This window comes from Nerophis ophidion, linkage group LG20 (genome assembly GCF_033978795.1).
Source record: "Nerophis ophidion isolate RoL-2023_Sa linkage group LG20, RoL_Noph_v1.0, whole genome shotgun sequence".
Taxonomy (NCBI): Eukaryota; Metazoa; Chordata; class Actinopteri; order Syngnathiformes; family Syngnathidae; genus Nerophis; species Nerophis ophidion.
Genome location: NC_084630.1, coordinates 24,812,562 through 24,826,183, shown reverse-complemented (window position 1 = coordinate 24,826,183; position 13,622 = coordinate 24,812,562). Strand labels below are relative to the sequence as shown.

Below are 13,622 nucleotides of genomic sequence, written 5' to 3'. Positions count from 1 at the left end.
TATACACTGTTGGATTTGGTTGTCTTTTTATTTCCTCGTCAGATTTTAGAACAGCTAAAGTGTGAGCCTTTTACATAGACCTTGAATTTGGAATGTTGGAATGAAGCCATAACAATCTGTTATCTCAACTGTCCGAGGTAGGGAGGAGAAGAAGAGGGGCGGGTGAGAGTGAGTGAGGAGGGAGAAACTGCCATTTTAGGATTAGATCAATTTGGACCGTGCCTTTGAAATGTTGTTTCTAGATTGATCTCCCAAGGCGCTTTGGTAATAAAATATCAAAATGAGCAACCTCTGTCTCTGATTGATTTAAAACCAGCTTATGTGTCATAAAAGAACCTGGGGGCATTGACCGAAGGAAGAATAGGTCCAAAACGCAATATATATACAGTATATATATATTGCGTTATATATATATATATTTTATTTTAATCTTCTATTCCCCCCCTGTTTACCTGTATGTCATCTTTTTTGTAAGGGGCGCTGGAAGCCGGCAGACCCGTCAGCGATCCTGTTCTGTCTCCCTGTAATGTTTGTCTGATCTTGAATGGGATTGTGCTGAAAATTGTAATTTTCCTGAAGGAACTCTCCTGACGGAATAAATAAAGTACTATCTAATCTAATCTAATATATATATATATATATATATATATATATATATATATATATATATATTTATTTATTTATTCTCTGGCTTTTAACACTACGTGAGTGGTATGGTCCTCTGTTGCCCTCTGTGTTTTAAAATTTTGATTTCTATTTACTGTTTTAATTGGTTTCACCCCTAAAATCGTTTTTAATCATATTTATTTTATATTGCTTTTATATTGGTTTTATATGTATTTATATATTATTATTTATTTTAATTTTTTGTTTTTATTCAGTGGAGGGGATAGTATTTGAATGTTGTTTTCAATATTGTTGTGCAGCACTGGAAACATCCATCCATCCATCCATCATCTTCTGTGTGTGTGTGTGTGTGTGTGTGTGTGTGTGTGTGTGTGTGTGTGTGTGTGTGTGTGTGGGAAAAAAATCACAAGACTACTTCATCTCTACAGAACTGTTTTATGAGGGGTTCCCTCAATCGTCAGGAGATTTTAATGGAAGCATTCACATACAATGGTCTATATAGGACACATAGTGGGTGGGTACAGGCAGGCGTAGGGGCGTGGTGATTGGCTCATGATTTACCTCGGAGGTGTCTCCGTCTGTGACGGCATGCTGATATGATTTCACTGCGCTTGTTGGGGGATGACAGGTCTGGGTGGTATATAATAAACAGTTTCTCTTTTAGCATAGGTTGCATCTTTTATTACCACTGTTGTAAGGTGTGCTGGATGCAAGAATTTGCCATGTTATTGAATATTCAACATTACTGTCTTTGAAGTTCCAAATGTGCTTGCTGAGTTCTGTAAAATTCCGCAGGTTTTGGTTTCTAAAAGAAGCCTTGCGATTGTTCCATCTGGTTTTGAACTCCTCCCTGGTTAATCCTACGTACGTGTCGGATGTGTTAATATCCTTGCGTGTTACCTTCGATTGGTAAACGACTGATATTTGTAAGCACCCCCCGTTGAGAGGGCAATCAGGTTTTTTGCGGCAGTTGCAGTCGTTCTGTCTAGGGGCAGACGGCCCTTTTGCCATTGCTTTATTGTGATTTGAAATAATTTGTTGTATGTTATTCATACAGCTGTAGCTCAATTTAATGCTGTTCTTGTTGAATACTTTTCTTAGGGTGTTGCCTTTGGGGAAGTGTTTGTCCATCAGAGTGAGGAACTTGTGGCCAATATTAGTTGAGACGTTTTTGCTGTATGGAGGTTGTACTAGATGATGATGTTTCGTTTTCTGCTCTTTTTTGGTTGGTTTCCTGGCGTGGGTTCATAGGTGAGGGTGAAGTTGTATCCGCTTTCATCAAGTGCTTGCTTGGTCGAATTCAGCTTTGCTAGATGACAGCATCGGTATATATATATATATATATATATATATATATATATATATATATATATAAATACTATTATATATGCTTACAAACATCAGTCGTTTACCAATCGAAGGTAACACACAAGGACATTAACACATCCGACACGTACGTAGGTTTAACCAAGGGGGTGTTCAAAACCAGATGGAACAATCACAAGGCTTCTTTTAGAAACCAAAACCTGCGGAATTCTACAGAACTCAGCAAGCACATTTGGAACCTCAAAGACAATAATGTTGAATATTCAATAACATGGCAAATTCTTGCATCCAGCACACCTTACAACAGTGGTAATAAAGATGCAAACTATGCTAAAAGAGAAACTGTTTATTATATATCATCCAGACCGGTCATCCCTCAACAAGCGCAGTGAAATCATATCAGCATGCCGTCACAGACGGCGACACCTCCTAGGTAACACATGAGCCAATCACCACGCCCCTACGCCTGCCTGTACCTAACCGTTCTGTGCCCTATATAAACCATTGTATGTGATTGCTTCCATTAAAATCTCCTGATTGGGGGAACCCCTCATGAAACAGTTCTGTAGAGATGAAGAAAAATCCTATCTAAAAAAATGTGAATGTTTCCTCACACATAGTAAAAAAAAAAAGATTTATAACAGCAAAACAAAATCAAATGAAATCATCATCTCCATAGAACTTTTCAACAGATACAGCTTCAATAGCCATATTCCCATGGTCAAGCCACTCCTGAACTCTAGACAACGGAAGTTCCCTCAGTCAGCAATGGTTTGGGGGGCCATGTCAGCTGCTGGTTTTTGTCCAGTGTTTCATCAAGTCCAGAGTCAATGCAGCTGTGTACATGCTTCCATCTGTTGTAAAGCTCTATGGAGATGATGATTTAATTTTCCAGCATGATCTGGCATCTGTTCACAGTGCCAAAACCAGCAGTAACTGGTGTACTGACCATGGCATTACAGTCCTCCATTGGCCTTCCAACTCTCCTGATCTAAACCCCATAGAGAATTTGTGGGTTATTGTGAAAAAGAAGCTGAAAGACACCAGGCCCAATAATGCAAATGAGCTGAAGGCCGCTATTGAAGCATCCTGGGCATCCATAACAGCTCAGGAATGCCACAGGCCAATTGCCGCCATGCCACGACGTATTGATGCAGTAATCCGTGGAAAAAGATTCCCAACCAAGTACTGAGTGCTTTAATTGACATTTTCAAATGTTTGATTTTGTTTTGCTGTTACAAATCTTTTTTTTTTTTTACTTGGTCTGAGAAATTATTAAAATTTTTTGAGATATGATTTTTTAGTTTTCTTAAGCTGTATGCCATAATCAGCAATATCAAAATAATAAAAGGCTTGCAATATTTCAGTTGATGTGTAATGAATCCAGAATGTATGACATTTTCATATATTTAGTTGCATTACAGAAAATAAAGGACTTTATCACAATATTCAAATTTTCTGAGACAGTCCTGTATATGTATATGTATATATATATATATATATATATATATATATATATATATATATATATATATGATATACTTGAATTTCAGTGAATTCTACCTATAAATATACGCCTCCCCCTTCGCCCCGCCCCCCGGCTCCTATCGTACCGCCCACGTCAGACACCACCCCCATCTCCTGAATTCGGAGGTCTTAAGGTTGCAAGCATGGACAGAGCTGTTCTGGCCAGTTCCTTATCTGTTTTGAAAAAGCAGCCGCGTTCCTTTCTGGAAGAGAGGGGCTGTTTTCGCTCTACATAAGTTTACTTTTTTTGTCTGGATGTAGATCTGGCTTGCTGATGGCATTGTAAGGGCTGGTCTCCTAAAGGTTTAGTAAAACTTGGCCAAGTACTCTTCTGTCTCGGTGGTCTTTTTTACTCAACATACATGTCATCCAGAAAGAAGATTCGGGGCTATAAGACGCAACCTGCAATCTTCCTGAGTGAGGTGACGTTACAAACGTAGAAAGCCTGAACATACTTACTCATTTTGTGCTTCTTCTTCATTCATTTTATGTTCCACTGCCTGAAGAGCTGCTGCCAAGGAGGCGCTGGTCTCCTCCAGGCGGTGCTGAGACTCCTCCTCCTCCTTCTCCTCCTCTTTCCTCCCAGGTGACTCTGGTCTCCTCCTTTGCTCTTCCTCCTCTTTGTGCTTCTTCTGCTCCCTTTCCTTCCTCCGCTCCTCCTCCTCCTCCTCTTCCGCTTCCCGCCCGCTTAGGAGGTCGATGGAGAGTCCGGCGATGGAGGAGCGTGGAGGCTTGACGGGGTGCGGGGACGGCGTGGAGGGACTTTGGGCCGGCGAGGGCGAGGCGAGGGGGAGTCCCGGGGAGAGGGAGGGGGCGTTGGGAGCGGGGAGAGGGGCGGCGGGTTTGGGGGCCAAAGTGGGGGTGGAAGCTGCCGGGCTGGTGGCCGCCGGGCTCATGGCGGGCGAGGCCACCGTGGCTTTGCCCGGCTTGGGCGCTGTTGGAGGGCCGCGAGGTTTGGGCGACACGGGAGGGGGAGTACGCTTTGTTTCTGCCAGACAAAACAATGCAGTTTGCATGTTGGTAAAAAAGCATGAAAAAAAAAATATGTATATATATAGTGGGGCAAAAAAGTATTGTCAGCCAGCAATTGTGCAAGTTCTCCCACTTAAAATGATGACAGAGGTCTGTAATTTTCATCATAGGTACACTTCAACTGTGAGAGACAGAATGTGGAAAAGAAATCCAGGAATTCACACTGTAGGAATTTTAAAGAATTTATTTGTAAATTATGGTGGAAAATAAGTATTTGGTCAACCATTCAAAGCTCTCCCTGATGGAAGGAGGTTTTGGCTCAAAATCTCACGTTACATGGCCCCATTCATTCTTTCCTTAACACGGATCAATCGTCCTGTGCCCTTAGCAGAAAAACAGCCCCAAAGCATGATGTTTCCACCCTCATGCTTCACAGTAGGTACGGTGTTCTTGGGATGCAACTCAGTATTCTTCTTCCTCCAAACACGACGACTTGAGTTTATACCAAAATGGATACGTGGATGATACAGCAGAGGATTGGGAGAATGTCATGTGGTCAGATGAAACCAAAATAGAACTTTTTGGTGTAAACTCAACTCGTCGTGTTTGGAGGAAGAAGAATACTGAGTTGCATCCCAAGAACACCACACCTACTGTGAAGCATGGGGGTGCAAACATCATGCTTTGGGGCTGTTTTCCTGCTAAGGGGACAGGACGATTGAGCCGTGTTAAGGAAAGAATGATTGGGGCCATGAATCGTGAGATTTTGAGCCAAAACCTCCTTCCGTCAGTGAGAGCTTTGAATGGTTGACCCATATTTGCCAACCCTCCCGGATTTTCCAGGAGATTCCCGAAATTCAGCGCCTCTCCCGAAAACCTCCCGGGACAAATTTTCTCCCGAAAATCTCCCGAAATTCAGCAGAGCTGGAGGAAACGCCCACTCCAGCTCCATGAGAACCTGACTCAATGTTGTGACCCTCTTAAACAGGACAATACTGCCATCTACTGTACATAGAATAGAATGTCTGTTCTGAAGCCCAAAGTAAAGAGACATAACTTCATCACGTCGCCTGGTTATTGACTCCAACCCAATATATCACATGGTCGACGGGCAAAATGAAGAAATAAGCTTGCAAGTTCCAGAACGATTGGAAACAAGAATTTCAGTTTATACAGGAGAGTTCGAAGGGGAAAGGGTATGTTGCCTGTAAATTTTGTAGAATAGACTTCACCATTGAACACGGTGAACGGATATTCCCAGCCATGAACGGTCAGCGAAGCACAAAGCGTACGCAGCGCAGCATCATTCACATCCCAGTATTATTGCCCATCTTGCAAAATGGAGACCTGATGGTGTAACTTATGTTGAGACAAAGATGGCTATGCTGATAGCTGGAAGCAACATCCCGTTCTCATTTGCGGATGTCTACAACAAATCCGCGAAAGATGTTCCCGGATTCGGAGATCGCTCGCCAATACGCAAGTGGCAGAACAAAAGTTACTCAAATAGTGAAAGGTAAGTGTTGTTGTTTTTTAGTAACCAGCAAGCACAGTACAGTTAGTAGAACAACTGTGTTTTTATTACTGTGTATTTGATAGGTGCCGTCGGAAATTCAACTACCGGTATTTATTTTATTTATATGTATATATAATAAAATAAATATATATAGCTAGAATTCACTTAAAGTCAAGTATTTCATACTTATAATACATATATATGTATATATATATATATATATATATATAATATATATATATATTGCCAGAAATAGCCAATTTGCTCAATTTACCTTTAATATATATATATATATATATATGAAATATATATTAAATACTCAAGTTATATAAATGAAATATATATTAAATACTCAAATATATATTAAATACTCAAGTTGGTGAATTATGCCACCCCTTTTAACCACACCCCCCGCCCCAACCACGCCTCCGCCCCGCCCCCGACCACGCCCCCCTCCTCCCGAAATCGGAGGTCTCAAGGTTGGCAAGTATGGGTTAAACAAATACTTATTTTCAACAATAATTTACAAATCAATTATTTAAAATTCCTACAATGTGAATTCCTGGATGTATTTTCCACATTCTGTCTCTCACAGTTGAAGTGTACCTATGATGAAAATTACAGACCTCTGTCATCATTTTAAGTGGGAGAACTTGCACAATCGCTGGCTGACTAAATACTTTGTTGCCCCACTGTATGTGTGTATGTATATATATATATATATATATATATATATATACATATATATATACATATATATAACCTTTTTGAACAAATCAAGAGCTACTTCTTGGGTACTGATTAATGCGAAGGGCTACCAGTTTGATACACACTTAAATAAATTGCCAGAAATAGCCAATTTGCTCAATTTTCCTTTAACTCCATGTTATTATTAATATTTAATTATATTTATCTTTGTGGAAACACTGAGCATCTTAATGATTTCTCACAATAAATATAAATAGCAACAGATAAAATTTAAAAATAAGGGTATCATTCCCTCAGACATTTTTTTCCTTCTACGGAAGTTTTTTGTAGAGAATAAATGATGAAAAAAACACTTAATTGAACGGTTTAAAAGAGGGGGAAAACATGAAAAAAATGAAACTTAAATTTTGAAACATAGTTTCTCTTCAATTTCGACTCTTTAAAATTCAACCGAAAAAAAGAAGAGAAAAACTAGCTAATTCGAATCTTTTGAAAAAATTTAAAAAAGAATTTATGGAACATAATTAGTAATTTTTCATGATTAAGATTAATTTTAGAATTTTGATGACATGTTTTAAATAGGTTAAAATCCAATCTGCACTTTATTAGAATATATAACAAATTGGAACAAGCTATATTTCTAACAAAGACAAATCATTATTTCTTCTAGACTTTCCAGAACAAAAATTTTAAAAGAAATTCAAAAGACTTTGAAATAAGATTTAAATTTGATTCTACAGATTTTCTAGATTTGCCAGAATAATTTTTTTGAATTTTAATCATAAGTTTGAAGAAATATTTCACAAATATTCTTCGTCGAAAAAACAGAAGATAAAATGAAGAATTCAATTAAATGTATTTATTATTCTTTACCATAAAAAAATAAATAATTTACTTGAACATTGATTTAAAGTGTCAGGAAAGAAGAGGAAGGAATTTAAAAGGTAAGAAGGTATATGTGTTTAAAAATCCTAAAATAATTTTTAAGGTTGTATTTTTCTCTAAAATTGTCTTTCTGAAAGTAATAAGAAGCAAAGTAAAAAAATTAATGAAATTATCTAAACAAGTCTCGACCAAGTCTTTAAAATATTTTCTTGGAATTTCAAATTCTATTTGAGTTTTGTCTCTCTTAGAATTAAAAAATGTCGAGCAAAGCGAGACCAGCTTGCTAGTAAATAAATACAATTTCAAAAATAGAGGCAGGTCGCTGGTAAGTGCTGCTATTTGAGCTATTTTAGAACAGGCCAGCGGGCGACTCATCTGGTCCTTACGGGCGACCTGGTGCACTGCGTAGGTGACCCTTGCTCTCTCTTTCTCTCTCTATATATATACATATAAATAAAAAACGTGGTGTTTTGATGTCTCACCAGGACTTTGTGCTGGATCCGAATGATCAGGGCCTGGTATGGGGACCCGACGAGTCGGCGTGAGGGGTTCCACTTGCGTCTTCTTGAGGCCAACTGCAGCCGGTTTGGTTGAAACTGGCGGCTTCAGAGACTTCCTGGCCTCCATCCACTCACAGCTGTCCCTGCTGCTCTCTGACCTATCGCAAGCCTCCGAGGCGGGCCTCCGCCTCAGCACCACGCCGCCGTTCTGCTGGCAGCTGCTGTCTGCCTGACTGCCGGAAGAGTCTGATTGCTTATTGCTTGTATGGGCCACGCCCTCCGATTGCTCGGCAGCGCGCGGCTTCCTGCGTAAGGTGTCGGAGCCGGTTGTCATGGTGACCACGGTGGGAGGCACCTTCGCGGGCGCTCCGCCATCTGTTGGAAGGTGACGAGGTTTCCTTCGCAGCGTCGCCGTGCCGTCGGTGATCTCTGCAGCGGCGGGTCACCACGGTGGAGCGCGGGCGGGGCTCTGGGCGTCGCTGGGCTGCTTTTTGTGGCGCCTGATCGCCCTCAGGTCCGCTGATGGTCCTGCGTCGATTAAGGACATCGTCACCCTCGGACCCCAGACCACCTGAACCAAACTGCCGACGGAGCGTGGGGGGACTGGGCCTGCAGAGAACAGAGAATCATAGGTGTGCGCAAAAAAATACATTCACATCCCAGTCGCAGTTCCTATTAGTCCTGAATCCATTTTATGGAGTAAAATTACGGTCAGAAATGTAAAAAAAAAAAAAAAAAGTAAAAGAGTAATATTTCTGCAAGTAAAAAAAACGATTCACAAGTTAAAAAAACATTTTTTTGTGCAAATAACAAAAAAGCTGCCGGGATAAAAACTATTTTCTTCAATTAAAAAAACGATTCAGAAGTATAATCTATTTTCTTCAAATAAAAAAACGATTCACACGTATAAAAACATTTTTCTGCAAGTAAAAACAATTTGCAAGTAAAAAAACATTTTTTTTCTGCAAGTAAAAAAAAAGTTTACGGGTATAAAAAATATTTTCTTCAAGTAAAAACACAATTCGCGAGTATGAAAATTATTTTCTTCAGTTAAAATACAATTGTCAAGTAGAATTTTGAATTTTTTTTCAATTACAAAATTAATCACAAGTATAAAAACTTTTTTCTGCAAGTAAAAAACGATTTGCGAGTAAAAAAAACATTTTTCTGAAAGTAAAAAAAAGTTTGCCAGTATAAAACGATTTTCTTCAAGTAAAAACACAATTTGTGAGTGTAAAAATAATTTTCTTCAGTTAAAACACGATTCGCAAGAAGAATTAAACATTTTTTTCAATTACAAAATTAATCACAAGTATAAAAACTATTTTCTGCAAGTAAAAAATTATTTGCGAGTAAAAAAACATTTTTTCTGCAAGTGAAAAAAAGTTGGCCATTATAAATACTATTTTTTGCAAGTAAAAAAACTATTCACAAGTATAGAAACATTTTTTTTATAATTAAAAACGATTCACAAATATGAAAACTATTTTCTGCAAGTAAAAAATGATTTGCAAGTAAAAAAACATTTTTTCTGCAAGTAAAAAAAAGTTTGCGGGTACAAAAACCAATTTTCTTCAAGTAAAAACACAATTGTGAGTATAAAAATACTTTTTTTCTGTTAAAATACGATTTCGCAAGTAGAATTAAAAAAAATGTTGAATTACAAAATTAATCACAAACATAAAAATATTTTCTGCAAGTAAAAAACAATGAGATAAAAAAACAATTTTTTTCCGCAAGTAAAAATTTTTTGCCGGTGTAGAGACAATTTTTGAAAGTAAAAAAACTATTTACAAGTATAAAAAAAAATTTTTAAATTAAAAAACGATTCACAAATATGAAAAACTATTTTCTGCAAGTAAAAAAACTTTTTTTTTCTGCAGGTATAAAAACTATTTTCTTCAAGTAAAAACCCAACTCGCGAGTATAAAAATTATTTACTTCTGTTAAAATACGATTTGCAAGTAGAATATAATTTTTTATTTTCAATTACAAAATTAATCACAAGTATAAAAAATATTTTCTGTAAGTAAACAACGATTTCCAAGTAAAAAAAACATTTTTTCTGCAAGTAAAAAGTTTGCCAGTATAGACTATTTTTTGCAAGTAGAAAAAATATTTACAATTATAAAAGCATTTTTTTTTAATTAAAAAACGATTCACAAATATGAAAAACAATACTATAAGTAAAAAATGATTTGCAAGTAAAAAAAAACATTTTTTCTGCAAGTAAAAAAAGTTAGCCAGCATAAAGACAATTTTTTGCAAGTAGAAAAAATATTCACAATTATAAAAGCATTTTTTTTTAATTAAAAACGATTCACAAATATGAAAAACTATACTACAAGTAAAAAAATGATTTGCAAGTAAAAAAAAGTTTGCCGGTATAAAAACAATTTTTTTCAAGTAAAAACACAATTTGCGAGTATAAAAATAATTTTCTTCAGTTAAAATACGATTTGCAAGTACAATTTTAATTTTTTTTCAATTACTAAATTAATCACAAGTATAAAAACTATTTTCTGCAAGTAAAAAACTATTTGCGAGTAAAAAAAAAACAAAAACATTTCTGCAAGTAAAAAAAACATTTGGCAGTATAGAGACTATTTTTTGCAAGTAAAACAACCATTCACAAGTATAAAAACATTTTTTCTAATTAAAAAACGATTCACAAATATGAAAAACTCTTTTCTGCAAGTAAAACATTTTTTGCAAATAAAAAAAAAACTTTTTTTTCTGCAATAAAAAAACTTTTTTTTATGCAAGAATAAAAAAAAAATTTTTTAAATGAAAAACGATTCACAAATATGTAAAAAAAAAATTCTGCAAGTAAAAAAACATTTTTTTCTGCAAGTAAAAATAAGCTTGCGGGTACAAAAACAATTTTCTTCAAGTAGAAACCCAATTCCCGAGTATAAAAATAATTTTCTTCAGTTAAAATACGATTCGCAAGTAGAACATTTTCATTTTTTGTTAAAAAATGAATCACAAGAATAAAAGCAATTTTCTGCAAGTAAAAAATAACGATTCCTAAGTATAAAAACAATGTTCTTTAATTAAAATATGATTCGCAAGTATATAAACTTTTTTTTTTTAATTAAAATTGTTTTCACAAGTATGGAAACAATTTTCTGCAAGTAAAAAACATTTCTGCAAGTAAAAAATTGATTCCTAAGTATAAAAACAATTTTCTTCAATTAAAATATGATTCGCAAGTATAAAAAACATTTTGTACAATTTAAAAATTATTCACAAGTATGGAAAAAAAATTTTGAAAGTAAAAAAATGAGTTTCAAGTTAAAAAAAATATTTCTGCAAGTAAAAAATATTTCTGCAAGTAAAAGATGATTCTTAAGTATAAAAACTATTCCCTGCAACTTTTGCCAGTACTCTTACACCCTTCAGCGATCCACACACTCTGCACTTGTAGTTCACACTCTGCACTTGCAGTTCACACTCTGCACTTGCAGTTCACACTCTGCACTTGTAGTTCACACTCTGCACTTGCAGTTCACACTCTGCACTTGCAGTTCACACTCTGCACTTGTAGTTCACACTCTGCACTTGCAGTTCACACTCTGCACTTGTAGTTCACTCTGCACTTGTAGTTCACACTTTGCACTTGTAGTTCACTCTGTACTTGTAGTTCACTCTGCACTTGTAGTTTACACTTTGCACTTGTAGTTCACACTCTGCACTTGTAGTTCACACTCTGCACTTGTAGTTCACACTCTGCACTTGTAGTTCACACTTTGTACTTTTAGTTCACACTCTGCACTTGTAGTTCACACTTTGTACTTTTAGTTCACACTGCACTTGTAGTTCACACTCCACAACGACAGGCAGTGCTGCCGAGTCAATTTCAGGCCGTCAGAGCCACAGTTATTTGCGCATGGTGCCATCCACCAAAAATATCAAAGAGGAAAAAGCAGAGCGGGGAGTACAAAGGGGAAAGAGGAAACAAGCTCAACCTGTAAGTTAACACATTGATTTGACTATCCACTGGTGGTTATTAGAGAATGTGATATTTGCTCAGCTGAGAGGAAACGGCCTTGAGTTGACTCAGCAGCGCCACCTGCTGTTGTGGAGTAGGTGTTCCAGCTGGTAAATGAGGACAGACTTCTTACACACCTGCAGGTAGTTGGTGCTGCTCCCGAGGTTCCTGGGCAAGGTTTTGGCTCCGCTCACAATGGAGGTCTCCAGCATGGCGGCGAGGCTGCGCACGCTCCCAGAAGCCCCCTCGGACCTCTCCAGGCCTGCCGACTCCTGGGACCTTAAAGCCGAGCCCAGGCCGCCGCAGTCGCTGGCTCGCCGCTCTCGAAGAGCGGGCAGGCAGAGAAGCCCCTCCTCCTGTCCTTCTGCCTCCCCGTCGCCCCCGGTGATGGAAGAGCAGGACCGCTTGGGCGGCGTCGGAGGCCGGCCTTTCCGCCGAGGACGCAGTGTGACGGACGACTGGCTGCGGTTGACGGTGACGTCATTGGCGGCGCGCGCGGAAGTGCTGCGACAGACGGTGGCGTATCGCGAGTCCGTCTCCGGGCCGGTCAGGGTGTGAGTTCTCCGTCGCTCCTCCTCTTCGCCGGGTAGGCGGAGCGTCGGTATGTGCGGATCCACCGCCGCCGCCGCCTGCTGGGTGGAAGGTCGCGGCCGAGCCCTCGGGGAGGCCTGCTGGTTTCGAGCGTGCGTGGGGGTTTGCGGCGGAGAGCGGGGAGGAGTCTGGGACTGACAGATACTTGGGCGGGGTTTCGCCAACGGGCTTGGGGCGCCATCCCAGGCTTTTCTGGCCTCCGCGCGGGCCTCAGAGCCACCCGGGCTGGATGGAGGTGTGCAGGGACTGTGAGGAGCCTCAGGGACACTTCCTCCTCTCTGGAAGTCCTTCAGTCTCCTCACTCCTAACATCAGCTTCTTCTGGTGACCTGCACACAACACAACACAACACAACACAACACAACACACAACACGTCATTTTCTGGACTAATGACTGGGAGCTGACATCACTTGTATACTACAGCCTCAAGTTCACACATGCAATATGGCACTAGCAGCAGGGTTCTCCAACGTGCAGAAAGACAGTCAAAATTTAGGAAAAAAAGAGCAAAAATGTCAAATTAATAATAATATAGTTAGTCACCCACAACAGTGGTCCCCAACCACTGGGCTGCAGCCCGGTACCGGGCCGTGGCCCGATTGGTACCAGGCCGCAGAAGAATTTTTTATTAATTTTTATTAAAAATAAATAAATAAATTAAAAAAATATATATATATTTTTTTAATTAAATCAACATAAAAACACAATATACACTTACAATTAGTGCACCAATCACAAAAACCTCAATTTTTCATGACAAAAACGTCCTTTTTTCATGACAAAAAAAAAAAAAAAAAAAAAAAAAAACGGATCTCCCCGCCCACCACCCCCGCGGAACAAATTATTAAGCGTTGACCGGTCCGCGGATACAAAAAGGTTGGGGACCACTGACCAACAACACAAAGTTTTGTCTTTAGGTATATAATATCTGTTTAAAAAAATAAAATAACAAAAAGAAAATATATATATATATATA

At 38.4% G+C, this 13,622-nt stretch overlaps 1 pseudogene; it reads right to left on the bottom strand.

Annotated features, from left to right (window-relative positions):
- Positions 1–13,622, bottom strand: part of LOC133538912 (caskin-2-like) — a 140,521-nt pseudogene that overhangs the window by 16,824 nt on the left and 110,075 nt on the right.